This window comes from Varroa destructor, unplaced genomic scaffold (assembly GCF_002443255.2).
Source record: "Varroa destructor unplaced genomic scaffold, Vdes_3.0 BEIS01000001.1, whole genome shotgun sequence".
NCBI lineage: Eukaryota > Metazoa > Arthropoda > Arachnida > Mesostigmata > Varroidae > Varroa > Varroa destructor.
In genome coordinates this window covers 25,070,259-25,085,421 of record NW_019211454.1, presented here as the reverse complement: position 1 = coordinate 25,085,421, position 15,163 = coordinate 25,070,259, and the positions used below count along the sequence as shown (strand labels likewise).

General features: G+C 41.6%; 2 long non-coding RNA genes across 4 annotated transcripts in view; one reads left to right on the top strand and one right to left on the bottom strand.

The window, feature by feature from the left end:
• Nucleotides 1–219: 219 nt before the first annotated feature.
• LOC147758427 (uncharacterized) overlaps nucleotides 220–15,163 on the top strand; it is a 20,446-nt gene continuing 5,502 nt past the window's right edge. The window contains exons 1-2 of one of the 3 annotated variants that reach the window (XR_015318618.1): nucleotides 220–653; nucleotides 869–975. This is a non-coding gene — a long non-coding RNA (uncharacterized LOC147758427). Of the gene's footprint in view, nucleotides 654–868; nucleotides 976–15,163 lie in introns of those variants that run through there. The other 2 variants (XR_015318617.1, XR_015318616.1) reach the window with 2 other exon arrangements.
• LOC111245966 (uncharacterized) overlaps nucleotides 11,223–15,163 on the bottom strand; it is a 14,449-nt gene continuing 10,508 nt past the window's right edge. The window contains exon 3 of the long non-coding RNA XR_002671539.2: nucleotides 11,223–14,953. This is a non-coding gene — a long non-coding RNA (uncharacterized LOC111245966). The remainder of the gene's footprint in view (nucleotides 14,954–15,163) is intronic.

Genomic DNA, 15,163 nt, shown 5'->3' with positions numbered 1-15,163 from the left:
CATGTTATTTTTGTTTGTTGGTAAGGCCCCAAATGTTATTATACTTTCATGACCGTCTTGACTCGGTCGAAAAGGAATTACTGGCTAACAATTATCCATTGGAGACAGACGAAAGTGAGTGGGACTCCAATTGCAAGGGCCAAAGCCAAAAGCCGATGTAAACATGTTCCCTTTCACTTACCCGCAGTTTACTCCGCTCAAGGCAAGACGTGACTCAGTTGAAAACAGGCGCACGCACACACACACACACGAATAATAGCAGTAGCAACGGCTTTCCTTTGGTGATAGTCAGTCCCTCGAGAGCATTGATTGGAACGGATCCATCAGCAGAATCCTTGGCAGTTTCTCCTTAGAATCTCTGACTGGCTGGCTGGCTGGCTGGTTGGCTGGCTGGCGGCCACCTGGTTCCTAGCAGCCTACGACATTCGTCTTTAACACCCACCCGGTCACTGCTATTTTCAACAGTTCTGAATGGTAGAAGCAGCCTTTTGACCTCAAGTAAGTGCGCCTTCGAGACAAGCTGCACTACGTGTGCAGCTGTGTAACGGACGCAAGAGCAGTGCTCAGTCCTACGGTCCTAGGACAGTTCTCTGTGAATCCTCGTTAGCTGGATACACGCAAACCATCCCACTACCATCAATCGATCTATGAGGGTAAGCACGCCTCTAGTAGAGAGCACTTTTTTCTACATTCACAGCAGTTACAGCGCTAACAAAAGCAATGGTTCATCTAGCTCTTTATGTACGTTCTAGTCTTCATTTTCTATATATTTCGAATATAATGGATGAGATAGTCGACCAGTTATGCTTTTATTGCAGTAGGGCAGCCAGAAGGCTAAGAATATATTGTCTTTGTGTTGAACTTCCAGTTCTACTTAACGAAATCGTGAAAAATGTAAAACACGGAAAAGCATATATATATATATATATATATATAAAATCATGTGAATAAATGGAAGACGAGTTGACTCGCCAGATTATTATATACTTATATCACAACAGCGTCATCCTTGACGTCATATTACTAAGATATCTTCGTTGATATCTATCTGAATATGTATTAAAAAGTAAATATGTAATTATTATTCATTCCCGCCTGTCAGACAGTATTAGCCATTTCGATGGATGTCGGTTTTAGAAGGTTTCAGTGCTACCGAAAATGAACTGCAAAACACCTTTAAAAAGAACGCTATCAGGGTATCCTCGGCCAGTTCTAAATAACCAAGTTTTTATTCCTCAATGCGTCAAACTGTTTAGCGAAGCACCACTGTGTAACAAATGACAGCAGTAAAGACAACGCACTTAATATCAGCACTTTTCCGCTCAGCTTTTATCGCATTTTGCCGTACTGGTGTGAAACAATCAGCGGTAGATTCAAAGTATACTCACTATTCCCGTCCTTTTGTAGAGGAGCACTTCAAGCTATTAGCAGGAGCATTTTAAAACGGGTAGCCCCAACGTTTCCTTCGTCCCTCGTTTTTCCTTATCGTAGTGTCTGTGGTACTGTGGCTTTTAGAAGCGTCGTCGTCGTCGTCGTCTTCGCGGTGTTGATAATAAGCTCATGTTCTCATCAGCATTTCCTGGTCGCTGCTCTTGCGAACTTTAGGGTCGCATGCCTCGCTAACCGATGCTTCCGCTAGTCGATGCGGGCATTGGCCGGGCAGGGTCATGTCACACTAACGCCTTCGTGAAGCGTGGCGATGCTTTGTGCTGGCGTTGAACTGCACCGCTGCCGTGAACTCTCGTGTGATTGGTAGAGAGTGACTGCTAGGAAGAGATGCCGCGTAGTTGGGGAAGACCCGGAGGGCGCGTATCCACGTATGGGGTTCGGTTGGAAGCAGAAACCGGGAAGAATCGTCTAAGGATCTAATAGGGGTGTGCCAGTCATGAATTATGCATCAGTCTGCTTTGCGTTCCGCTCATCCCATCCCCCGTTGGCCTGTTTGTTCGAGATACCCGTTTCCGTCGGACCTTCTTGCGACAGACGCAGCACGAATCCATCCGTTCACCCAGATCCAGCAGTCCAATCACATGCGCCATACACAGACAGAACCGAAACTACTTGAAATCAAGACACTTCCTAGCTGTATGCCTTTCCTCTGCTGTTTGCTAGCGCCTTCTGCTCCCCTACTTTGCGATGCCCCTAGTCGATTGGAACTAGAGAGCAGTCAGTTGCAAAGGGAAAAGGGGAGATTTGAAGTTTAGGCCATGAAACGCCAGCCAGCTGAAATCGAAGCTCTGGCGTTCTATTCTGCTCAAACATACGTAGAAGGCAATTACGAATATTGTGGCTGCTAAGCCTATCGCTCATATTTCTGCTGCCAGCGCTATATCAGTCCTTGCTTAGACTAATGTCGGCGGCAAGAGGGGTATCAATTTTGTTCCAAAAGTCTCTCGACCAATTGTCCCGGTAAGTACCGACCCTGAACGAATGTGCAAATCTATCTGCCTCAACAAGCCATTGAGGCTAACACTTCTGCTGGAATTAAAATTTAGAAAATAATTTAGGAATATTCCAGTTTACTTTCGATTTTCTATCTTGATGTAATGATCAACTAGTGTCATTTCAATAGGATAAGTCAAATATCGCCATCACGTAAGTCCTTACCTTCACTAAAACGTGCTTATTTTGACGTATGTCGAATAGGCGATAAGACAACTGTGTTCTGCAAGATATCGGTTGCAGTAAAGCAAAAGATGGATGCGGGTCACAGAATATCTAGTTCATTTAAATATCAATGAAGAATTAATCTTAGCGAAGTATTCACTTTCGGATTACCCTGAATAAGATCTAAAAATATTGGCATCTATATTGTCATATCGAGATCGTATTTCCGGTGCTTTACGGGTGCATAAGCCATAGAGTGAGGGCGGCTGATAGAGTTATAGAGAGGGAGAGAAGGCACAAGTGCTTAGATAACATATTGTGGCGGTATCCTAGCCGTTTTGCACTCATTCCTATCGTACCTATTTTAACGTGCAGAAGCATGTAGACCGTAAATATTTCAAATTAGCTCCGTGTCGAGGACATGTTTGTTCAGGTTTTTTTTGTTGTTAGGACACGAGTAATTTCAAGTCTCCAAATTAACTAGCAGCTCATTGAAGGCTTTCAAAATATATATAGACGAATTTCGATTTAAAGTCTAATTTTTTGTGCGTAATAAGTTGGCTTTACTAATACTAAAACCAACGATCTCACATTCACATATTAACTAAACAATTTATATTATCTCCTCTATGTGCCGACTCATCTTTCTAGCCTAGTTTCTAGTTACGATGTAATACTTCGAACCTAACGCGCGTATTGGATTGGATGCAAAGGTGACCATGTAAGAAATTAAGCCGGTAAAATGCCAAAAAATCTCGCAGAACGTTCATTAAGCTAATCATCTACCGACTTTTCAGTGTTTGTTACTTTAGTGTTGCTTAACTTCGAATAAAGGTACGCTAATAAGCAATATTCAGTTCCGGACAATACACGGGATTTTCAGTAAATTTCTCAACAATTTTCCTAGGGATAACAAGGACAATAACGAAGGCAAACTAATCTGGGTAGTTTACTTTATTACCTATTTGTGGAAGCAACATGATACCATGTACAGCTCTCTGCATACTCCTTCAAAAATGATTCTTTGGTCATTATGGGTGGATTTTGGCGAGCTTTTAGTGTAATTTTGTACGTAAAACACGGTAGTTTTACGCCCTGACACTGAACGTCTAAGCATTCTCCTCAGAAGCCTATAGAACAAATAGCCTCAGCAAGATCACACCGCTGTTTACGAAACTTTATCCAAACGTGTGGACCATTTGAAAGAAACCGTAAAAATGTACGCTCAGATCACATGTGATCGGAATCGCCTCTACACGGAGAGATCTCTCGAATCACTGCTTTAGGTCTAGTATCAACGATTTGCCCCTTAGGGGTCTAACAGTAGTAGACTTATCTGGAGTTTTTCGAACAGCCCTATGAAACTGCATGGCAAGATACATTTGGACCTAGGCTTCCTCTGAACATTTAAGTACTGTTCAATTTACAACTACCCAATTATTATAACAGATAATGTATATCTGAAGTATACAAAGTTATAGAAGACTTTTGTGCATCACACAACGCAAATATTCATTTATTAAGTTTAATTTTTTAGGAACGTTTAAAGTGTACACTACGAATGAAGTACCTATATTCACATAAGCATTTTATGTACCATATTCCTTGCTCTCGACAAACCACAAAATCACAGGTGAAACTGATATAACTATAAGATATTCACGATTCTGCTCATCATTGTCCTTAGCGGGACCTAACTAGAGACGTCACCTTTTGCGTTAGGAACATTCGTATTTCTGACATGGCATATTTCCATTGGTACAGGTTCGCTTAAATATCTCGTATTTATTAGCTCTAGTCATTGTAACATACGATAGTAATCATTGGTTCAGCAAATGCGCTCTACCTATTACCCTCAAGCATGACGATAATTATAAAAATAAGGAAGGTTAAGGTTTCTGTTACTGCTAGCCTTAAAGTGAAAAACTAGAAGCAAGTTGTTAGCGGGAGTTTTTATGATGATGCAGTGATAATGTATTAGAAACACGCGGTTGCCACAGGTTTGGACGTGCTGGTAGCCAGTCGAATGACGCGTAAACCTAGACGTAAAAAAACTCGCAAATGTTATTAATTGTAAGTAGGGCAATATTGAATGGCATACTGTCTTGTGTCGCCTCATCTGCTGGCAATGTTATGATTTTAATCGATAGAGAAAAGTTCAATGGTTAAGTAAGTGCCTCACAGGTGGTGACATATAGAACATTGCAACTGCATGCAAATAGATGCGATACTCCAGCGTTGCAATATATACATTATATCTCATTGAAAATATTGACTTTGTCCGAGCAACTCCGCTAAAGCGTAGGTTCCTTCTATTACTGGTGTCACTGGCCTGTGTACTCCGCTACATTTTTTTACTCACACAACAGGACAAAACGCGTTCCGTCGAATAAAATTTTATAGAATCTCTCATGTGTTTTATACAAGACTGCATTTGTTTCGTAAAAGCACAACCACGATATTCCCAGTTCGGGTATAAGCTATACGTTATTCACAGGCATATGCATTTCACAAGAGTTTATAAATGATATTATTTCTATAGACTTGTAAGTCAATGAACTTGGAAATTATACCAGAATTACAACCTGATCCTCCGGGATGGTAATACGACATGCACAACGTTTCTACAACAAACCTCTTCACGTCTTTTCCGCCTCTTTAAGTCTTTCTCTACTATGCACTGAAAAGAGATCAGGTACGAAGTGGCATCCGCAATGAAGACTTGCACGGTAGCTATGCACGCCATGGCGGCGGCAGATACCTGGGACGGCGTCAAGAGGCAATAGCACCTTGTGCGCATGAATATTTCACTATGACGACCTCAGACTGTCCCCAAAGGGAATGAATCGTCAGAGGGGAAAATGGAAAACCTTGATAGGGGTTTTACGAGAAGAGTTTATGGGTGATTCGTAAGAATGCTCCGTAGAGTAGGAGGACCGATGGCAATGTCGTCAATGCGTGATGCTGCTGCAGCAAGAGCGCTCCCATTCCGAATGAGCAATTTCCGCCGCATGACGTTCGGTGCACCATGGATACGGCAGGATTCGTTGAAGAAAGATTGCCAGCTGGCCAGTCAGCCTGCTGGTTAAAAGACCCAGCAAGCGGACGTGCAGCGATTACTTTTATAGACTGCATGTGTCGAACGTACGCACAGGCGCTTTCACTTGTACGTTCGCATATTGCTCACATACCGTGTGCAATAGACAGTACAAGTACCAGCGGCGTTGCAACATACAAACTTGGGGAACGTAGCACTGACGGTTTGGCATTGGCGTATTTCAACATAGTGACCCGTCTATAACCATTCAGGATCCGATATTATTCTCTGGTTGCCGAACTGTCTATCTGTCCTTCTATTCGCGTTCAAAAGAGACCAGCCCTACCCTCTGTTTTCGTTTACCTTTCACTACTAATGCATACAACATAGCCATCTTGTAATGCTAGTGGGCCTGCAGGTATTTCCGTATGTGCCTAGACCGAACCGCACACAGGAACGAGAAAAGGACCAACTCATATACGTTTTCAATAGTGCCTAGATCTTACTCGCAGAGCTAGACAAAAGAGCAGTGGAGAAATCTGATGTTCTACAAGAGCGACGGGTGCAAAGTACATGGCAAGCGTCGACCCTTACATCACACAAGCGATCTCAATGGCAGGTCGAGAAATAATGCGGTCGCCTTGTCCCCATCGTAACGTCCCTTAGTCCGTTTGTTGTAGACACAGACACACAGACATGTACGTTCACCATTGCAGCCTTAAATGGGCAGGTGGAGGTATAGTTGTCCAGATGCGTGAAGCCTTAGCTTCATTCCGTTTTCTGCTTTGTCGTTGGACAATCGATTCACCCCTGTGACTGGGAAACGCATTTATCTCCACTCCCCGCAGCGAGGTAGCTATTTTAGCGAGTTACCACTCTCTTCCTCTATATTCTCTTCTGTTTTAGCAGGCCGAGCTTTTCCAACCTCTTCGGCGTTTTCCCTTCGACTTGCAAACGATAGCATTGTTGTGTAAATAATTCCTCAACGAAACCGTGAGAGATGCCTCTCATGTTTTTTACGGTTTCGTCTCCTACTTACTTTGTTTTTCCTTCTCGCATCACGGCCCCTACTGAGAAACGTACGCACCCCCGTCTTAGGTCGGCTTCCTCACTTTACGAGAAAATTTTTCTCTGTTAAGGCGCAACGTATAGTGGAGCGGTCTTTTGGCGCCGAACACGTGGAGACTTGAACCTCCGAAACGTAGACTGAACATGACAGGAAAATAGGAAATAGGCCTTGTTTTCTCATTTTTTGGCCGTTTGTTTATATCCATATAAATGGAGCATTTCTGTAACACTATACATGCTTAATACTGTAGAAAGAAACGAACAAATGTGTGAAAAAATGCCACTCAGTTACTGTAGCGAGGTATTTTGGTCATTGGTAGGTCTCCAGGCTGACATTTTGATTTGACCTATTAAAGATCGAAATTTTTACTAACTTGTGCATTTTTCCTCGCAAACAGACTCCCTAGGAGGGGAACCTGTTTACATAGCATGTCGACTTTGACTCCTTTGGCTTTAATTCGTAGTGGGAAATCAGTCTTCCCTTTTTCAACGCTTTTTTTATTGCTATATCCACAGTATTGTTATTTATTTCTTTTCACTCAGCCACACTCATTCTGTCATCCGTATGCATCATTGCATAATCGATTTTCAGCAGTAGCGTTCGATACGAATCTACTTTTTGTTGTGTTCTTACGATAGTAAGTTAAGACAAACTGTCGTGGGGTAGTAGGCTTCGAATCTTTAGGGATTAGACTAATAGTAAGGCGCAAACGACACTAGAGTGTGAGTAGGCGTCAAAGCCGCGGAGAGTATCCTGCCACTAATTCGGGCGCCCACAGACACAAACACAGACGCAGCAGCGAAAAAGATAAGGAAGAAAAGCCCTGTGAAGACACCGCTATTGTCAATCTTTACATAGCGATTGGTAGTGGCCGTCAGCATCGTCTGTTACCAAACAATGATATACTGTTGATGCATGTGATGGCGAGCTTACTTTTGACAAGCCGGCGTTCTAGTCCATTGACGTACAAATTAATAGAGACAACAAACAGCCCTACTTTTCCTTTTCTGGGAAATGGGGGTGCAGCAATCCAAGTGTACTTTCTGTCCTACAACATGTACGCGAATTCGTTAGAGCATACATATACCGAAGATCGTAGCGCCGCCGTGTGAACTATGCAACACAGATGTTTTTTGGTACACATGTAAAAGTCTAGCTATTAACACACCGTCACAATGCGAGAGCTGTAACAGGAATGTAGGGTCGGGGGAGAAAAACTGATAGTAGGCCGGATCAGCCGTAAAGTGTCTGCAAGCGGCACCGACCCACGCTGACTGTTCGGATATAAGAACCAGATAAGTGGAATGAATTACAACGTTGACTCCGTCTAACGACGATACTGAGTTTTCAACGCACGTACCCTCTAGAAGCTCGCGTATATTCAGAATTTATTTCCCATTTATGAGGAACTGTAATTTTTTTCAATTTTTTCCTGAGATACTCAACTTTTTTTTAGTTAGAAATTTTTCTAACCTACACTTACGACTAAAATCCGATTGATAAATGGCAAGTGGCCTATTAATTAGGTTTATTTGTTTACTAAGCTAAATCTCACATAATCTTATGTATCAAAAAAAGAAGCTAAATGTTATGCTGCAAATGCATAAATCTAAAGCCGGAAAAAGTCGTCTTATAACTACCTAAGACCTCGGCCTACTCAACTCGAGGTTAGAGAAAAATTGCTTTATCGTTGAAAAAAATAGTAACTCGTTTTTCCGTCGTTAGAAGCTAACATTTTTTCAATTTCTTCTAATTCTATTAATTCTAACCCAGTCCCCGCCGTTTTGTTATAAATACGTGTTTAGAAATGCCGTAAGTTAAGTTGAAAACCTTCAAATTTGTTTCTTCATTTATGGCTTTCTCATGACTCATTCGAAAGCACTAGACGTTTTCAAAATTTCTAATAGCCTAAAAAAAATTACTTTTCAAGTATCACCTAAAGTCATACATTCAGTGGGGATACTCGAAAGAAACCTTAAATCTGGCTAACAGAGCCTCATTGAAGATATATATCACACGCACTGTACATTGTGTTCATAGAGAAAGACCTCAACTTGATGCGCTGATAGTGGATTAGAGCTGGCATATCGTATGCAGATAACGTACGTTTCCTTGTTCAAAAAATAGGGATATTAATCTCATAGTGTGTATTAGCGAGTATGTCTCCAGTGAGAGCAGCATCTTAGCGTACCGCACGTTACTGGCAACCTTAGGACACACGATCGTACATATTGTTTTCAACAAAACAGCATTCAGAAACGACAACGCGTCTGAACACTCACATAGGTGATGGTTGCTATGGGCTGTGAGCGTATTGTGAATATGCCAAGAGTATATGAGCATTGCGACCATGAAGTAAATAGTTTCAAACCGCAGCGGCCGTCTTTCTGCACCGGTAGGTTCCATTATATACTGCGTTGTGTACCCGTTTCCCTCCGGTCTTACCATAGTATTCAATCCTCCTTTATACCCGAATCACATGTGGCTGTCCCGTAAGCGTTCTGGCAGAACGCCTTTTTGATGTATTATCATTCTAGTCCCAATGCGTTCTATAGGCACACTGCTTTCTGCTTCTACTACTGCTGCAGTAACTATTGGTTGAAGACGTCGCATAAGTCCCGCTGGCGAACTGGCCGATCATCTTCGTTGCACTGTCAATCGCATTTTTCTTTCTATTGCTTCTTATCCTGCAGCTCTAGTGAGAAAACGTTCAGGGATGAGAAATCCTTAATGTATCCAGCCAGCGTTCCTTTTAGCGGCTCCGTTGCCCTTGCCTCCGCGCAGCTCTCCCTTTGCGTAAGTCTGACATTTCTTTAGCCGTTGAGCGATGGCCCGCGCTTACGACGGCGACAAAGTTGAGTGAGCGATCGGAAGAAACAGGTGCAGTAGGATAACAACGCCAAAAGACTGCCATAGTTCTCGGTCAGGGCAGAAGGCGTAAATTGAGGACTCTTTTCTTTACGGCATCGTAGCCTAGGTTTTTAGTTGCAGTAAAGCAAAGGAATATATTTTTGCTACACGTGTGTTATATAATGCCTTTGGTGACCCGGCTTTTAATTTAGAGATCTGCGGCATGTGTCATAGAAAGGTCGCAACCTACTGTCGCTGCCTTACAGCTAGACGCTGTACTGTTTACAAAAGTCGGCGACGTTAAGTTTGAAAAACTGAAGTTATTAGACATGATATTTCGTAACATGAAAATGTTCCATGAAGGGCTATAAGGTCAGCACTAAATAAATACTCTTCTTAGAGAATGTTGAAGCGGTAATGCCGAAGCGGCATCAAGGAGTAACTTAGAACTGGAAAATATGGCTTGAGGTTGACATTTAGGATTGATCGCCGGACGTTCGGTAACTTTATGGCCTTAGATGTGACAGCTGACAGCGGTTGTGATCTATCGATTTCGAGCATATTGAAAGCTTCATCTAATGAACGATGCTCCTTACAATATATCATTGCACTTTACGCTAAATGTTGTACCGCGGCACTGCAGACCCAAACTTAGACAATCCTTTTCCTTTTTATATAGTCATGTTTAATTTTCCCATAAATGATATACGTCGTTGCACATAACAAAAGAGGTTTTTCGTTTGTTACGTTGAGCCTCGAAAAATGTTACTTTCGCCCCTAAATGCTCCTTGAAAACGATCGATAAGTGTGTTGGTTTCGGCAAGTGCCTTTTATAATATGTTTTTCTGTACTGTTATATTATAGATGCAGTGAGTCTGTTACAAAAAGCTTCCAAAATTATCGTTTTCAGCTTACAAACAAACGTGTGTAGAATAATAGAAAAGTAGAAACTTTTTGCAGAACTGCGGTAGTCGTTTGCGAGCAGGAATCTTGTCATCGACAACGGAAAATGCCCATTGTGCTTTAGTAGAATTAATTCTAATACTTTTCTTTTAAAGCGTTTTGGACTAGTTGTAAACCTAATGAAGCCGATGCCAAGATAATAGATCGTTTATAATGTAAGTATCCATGGGATACACAATGACTATATTATAAATAATTGTCACCATTTCTAGGTAAAGGGGTGTTCGCCTAGGCCTTTATCGGACAGCGCTACTTCTAGAGCAAAAACACATCACATATATTTTAGCCTGAGCATGCAGGAGCGTGATTTGAATTGCAAAAATACCTGTTTACTGGCCGAATTCGTCTGTAGAAGTCAACTGTCATATTATAATCATTGACGCTTTGTCTGCCTGTATTATGCAACCCATATTATTATCAGCCGCATTGAAGGATCAAAACGTGTGCAAGCATCTTTCACCCAATATGTAACAGAAGTATCTTACCTCTTACACAGGACAGCTCATTAAGTTCAATCGGCAACTTTTATCGAACACAGCCCACATGCCCCGTGTATAGTACAGCCGATTGCTGTTTGCCCTTTAATCATCTCCAAACGCGTTTGCGCAACGAGCTAGACCGGGGCAGCGCTCGTTTGGCCATCCGACACCTTTTTGGTAGGTTGCCTGCCTCTACTTGAAGCAGTCCCTTTGCTTTCGTGAACACAACTCTATCGAGCCCTGACGCTAACACCGTTGTGTGTGAATAATAAAGGCAATGAATGCTGAGCGGTACAACTCAGCTGCGGGCTAGATCTGCGAGTACCGGGGACGCTCGTTTTCAGCGCCTTGGATGCTAATGGTACATACATATAGCGCCTGCAGTCGTAGTAAGATAACTAACCCAGAGGCAAACTGCCCGGGCTGAAGCCACCAGGACCTTCTCGTTCTGCCTGCCGTCGATGTTTGTCAATTATTCGCGTTGATACAACAGTGTCATAGTCCTCGCAGGCATTGCGGCCTTTGGCGGTGTTCGCCCGTTGCTTCCTTTTAGCGCTCTTACTTCTTCTGCAATGTACTCGTACTTAAGCGATGCAATTCGTTTCCTTCTTACGTTCCCGCCTATCCCACTAGCTTTCAGTAGCCTTTTCTTCTTAATACATTTTTTGTCTTGACCTGTCCTGGGTCTTATCGAACCTCTACCTTAAGGGCCTGTATTAGAGCTCGGGAACTTTTCGATGCTTGTCCTACTGCATACTGGAAAATGTAGCATGCATGATACTGCCACACAATATCTATAGAAGGTACTGAAAATGGTTTTCTATGTTCGCAAAAAATAATCATAAGAAGTACATATATGAATAAGGTGCAACTTTTGCAAATGTAAGTCGAAGTTCATAACTCATTCCACTGTAGCTAAGGCCATTTTATTATTCCGCCAACGAACATACAAGCTTTGTAAACTTCTCTAGAGATATGAAAAACGTTTGCCTTCATACTCACTATAATTTAATGATACATTTTTGATGGGAGAGAATGCTAGTGACGCATGAATAGATAAATGTTTGTTGTCCAAAAATGGTATTTGGGCATGGGCAATCTATAAAACAGGGATTAATATTATTTAGCTGTCACACAGTAAAACATTAACGTTCAATTTTACATGTATATATATACGAAGTACGATTAAGTGCAATTAGTGTATTCATTTCAAGAAGACTTCAACCGACTTCGCACATGATCTTTGAGTAAACGCTACATAATACAACAAATAAAGATTTTTTTTACAGTGGATACCTCCCATAAGTATTAAACCTCAGATTGAGATGCATTAGCCTGGTATGAACAGGACACTCAGCTACACAAAATCGAACTTTTGAAACGTTCTTTAGTATCCAATAGCAATATGATTTGCTGCATATCATACAATGAGAAAGTCTGTACTATTCAGATGATCTGCTTTGTACTTGTTAATTAATGTTTCTTCCGAGTAGTTGCTTTTAGTTATTCGTAGATGAGCATGAGAGGTCGGCCTAGCTAGAAATTCTAATAAAGTCTATCATGCAATATATAAGATCGTTCTTCTTGCTGCTTGCGATCGTAACAGCTCTTGAAAGCCTACACAGCTTTCCTGATACCAGTTCTATTCAATGGAGTCTCTATCAATCCCCGTTCGGGCTATTGGCCTTAACGATAAGGAGTTTGGCTTAGTAGTATTCCTACCTGACACTTACAGTAGAAAGGGCGCTAGAAGGGCTCACTCACCATGTTCAATGCCAACTACATTCGGCGTCTCTCGAACCCTACAACCCACAAGCCAATGATTATCTTGCCCAGGGGCCATATAACTATTTTTCTTACCGCAAGAAAGTTTTTGTTTAGAAACTAATCGAGCTACTTCACTACTACTGAATGGCGAAGGAGAAACGTCTGGTCGTAGCGGTCACACGTCGAAAGCGCGAGCGATCAAAGTAAACAGCAAACGCCTAAAAGATCTAGAAAATTTAATTTAAACACCGCCCTCGTTAACTCGTCACAGTTTCCTGCCACACCCATGAGCCCATCTCCTGCCATCAGGGATGATTGATTTCGAGTTAGCTTTAACACAGAGTCCCGCAAAATCAAACAAAGTACAACTAATATCGTGTGCAAACACTTCACGGGAGCGGAACGACAGCGATGTCGACGACAAGGCTAATGGCAACGCAGGAACCGGCCGTTTACCGCTTGGAAAAAGTGACACAGTTCAACAAATGAGCCGATCAGTATATTTGGTTTCCCAATATGGCTGAGTACGGTGAATAATACGTGTACAGGTGTACGCTCGTATAATAGCGCCATTCACTAACACCACTACCTAACCGATTGTTGCTTAGTTTTAATACATTTGTTATCGTTAGCTAGCCAATGTCCTGGAAGGCCACTATGGTTCAATGTTTAGTAATTCAGTAAATTTTTCAGAGTAAATCAACATAAGACGACGGCGTTTGTAGTGTTAATGCAGACGTACTACGCTTGCTTAAGACGCTAAATACTTCCGTATCATATAAATGATGCAAACTTACTTTGTACGCAGGCTATGGGAATTGTGTAGAATGTCATTTCGGACAACTTTCGTTGCCAAAACAACGCCGATATATAAGAATTTTTTTTTTCGGATCGACCAAAAGAGCCCGGCAGAAGCACCAGACACGTTATTTCTTTTAAGCAGATTTCAATAACTGATCTGGTGTTATTGTAAAGAACAGCAAAATTCTCTTTAATCTTTTACTTTACTCTTTAGTCTTTGAACTACTGGAATTAGTCGTACTTTAATTTCAATTCTACATCTTTCAACAGCTTTGGCTTAATCAAAGGAGAGATTAAAGCAATATGAAACTCAAAAGAAGGTTCTCATATTCCATGTGTTAATTTTCTGATAATTGCTTCGCTTATACAAATTAGCGTTTGGGTAAGTTCAACTTGATCCCCTACAAAATTGTATTGTACAAAAATGTCGAATGATGATTTACCGTTAACGTATATCGTTATACATGCAGTATTTTCATTCCTTAATATGCCGTACAATTAGAGAAACCTCCAGTTTTACTGCTACAAATATGTTTACCAATCATTTAAATTGATAAATTACTACTGGTTTGGCGGTGTGTGTTCTTTATTTATAGTACTCAAGAGGTTTTTAATGATATTCGTTTGTTTTCTCGAACGTTCGCAGAGATCATTTTCACCGGATCGACAATGGCGTAATTTTTCAAGATAGCTGCATGTGTGTGCTAGCATTGTTATAATTTTTTTGTCGTTTAGATGGATCTTTTAACAATTTATATCGACAAATATATTTCGTCTAATGCTATTACAAAAGGATGACGCAGAACTGTCATTAAAACACTGCTAGATAATAGTGGTTCGTTGTCATCGTCCTTCTAGTGTCTTTTCTTCAAGGAGGTTCCAACGCTTTGACGTCTACAAGGAAATGTAGGAAGCTTGAAAATGAATGTATGCTTGAAAGGAGGGGGGGGGGGGTAGTGGCTGTTCCGCTGTGTCCGGATGGAGACTGACAAGAGTTTAGCTGAATTCGTCAGTTTTCCAAAGATTTCATCGAACAGTTAGCTATGTCCGTTTTTTAGTCACTTCGGTGAGTTTCGTCGCCAGTGAGGATCTGCCGGCCAGTTCATATGCGCATGAGATGGCAACATCGACTTGCGGCGATGACAGCCTAAATAACAGAACGTGGCAGTTCAGGTCAGAATACTGAAAAGTGCTGAGCTAGGCCGGAACTGAGTGCCGCTTGCATAAATAGGATACGATGAGAAAATCAGACGACGATTGCTCGACGGCTAATTTAAACAGCATTGGGCTATACCCGGTCGAAGTCGAACGCAAGGCTCGGATCGGGTCAGAAGAAGCCAATCTAGGCCTGTACAGGCTAAGCGGAGGCGCTGAGGGGACCTAGACAAATGTAACAACAGACAAAAGCTTATGTTGGAACATCAGAGCAATTGACTACATATTTCCTCAGCTATATGGTTAAAGGCTAAATGCACGGGGAGATTATACTTCTATCATTAAAGTTACTTTCTTATTAGAAAAAAAGATCTTCATAGTATTATATATTGTGAAATAATATTGGATGCACCCTTATATATGAATATATATATG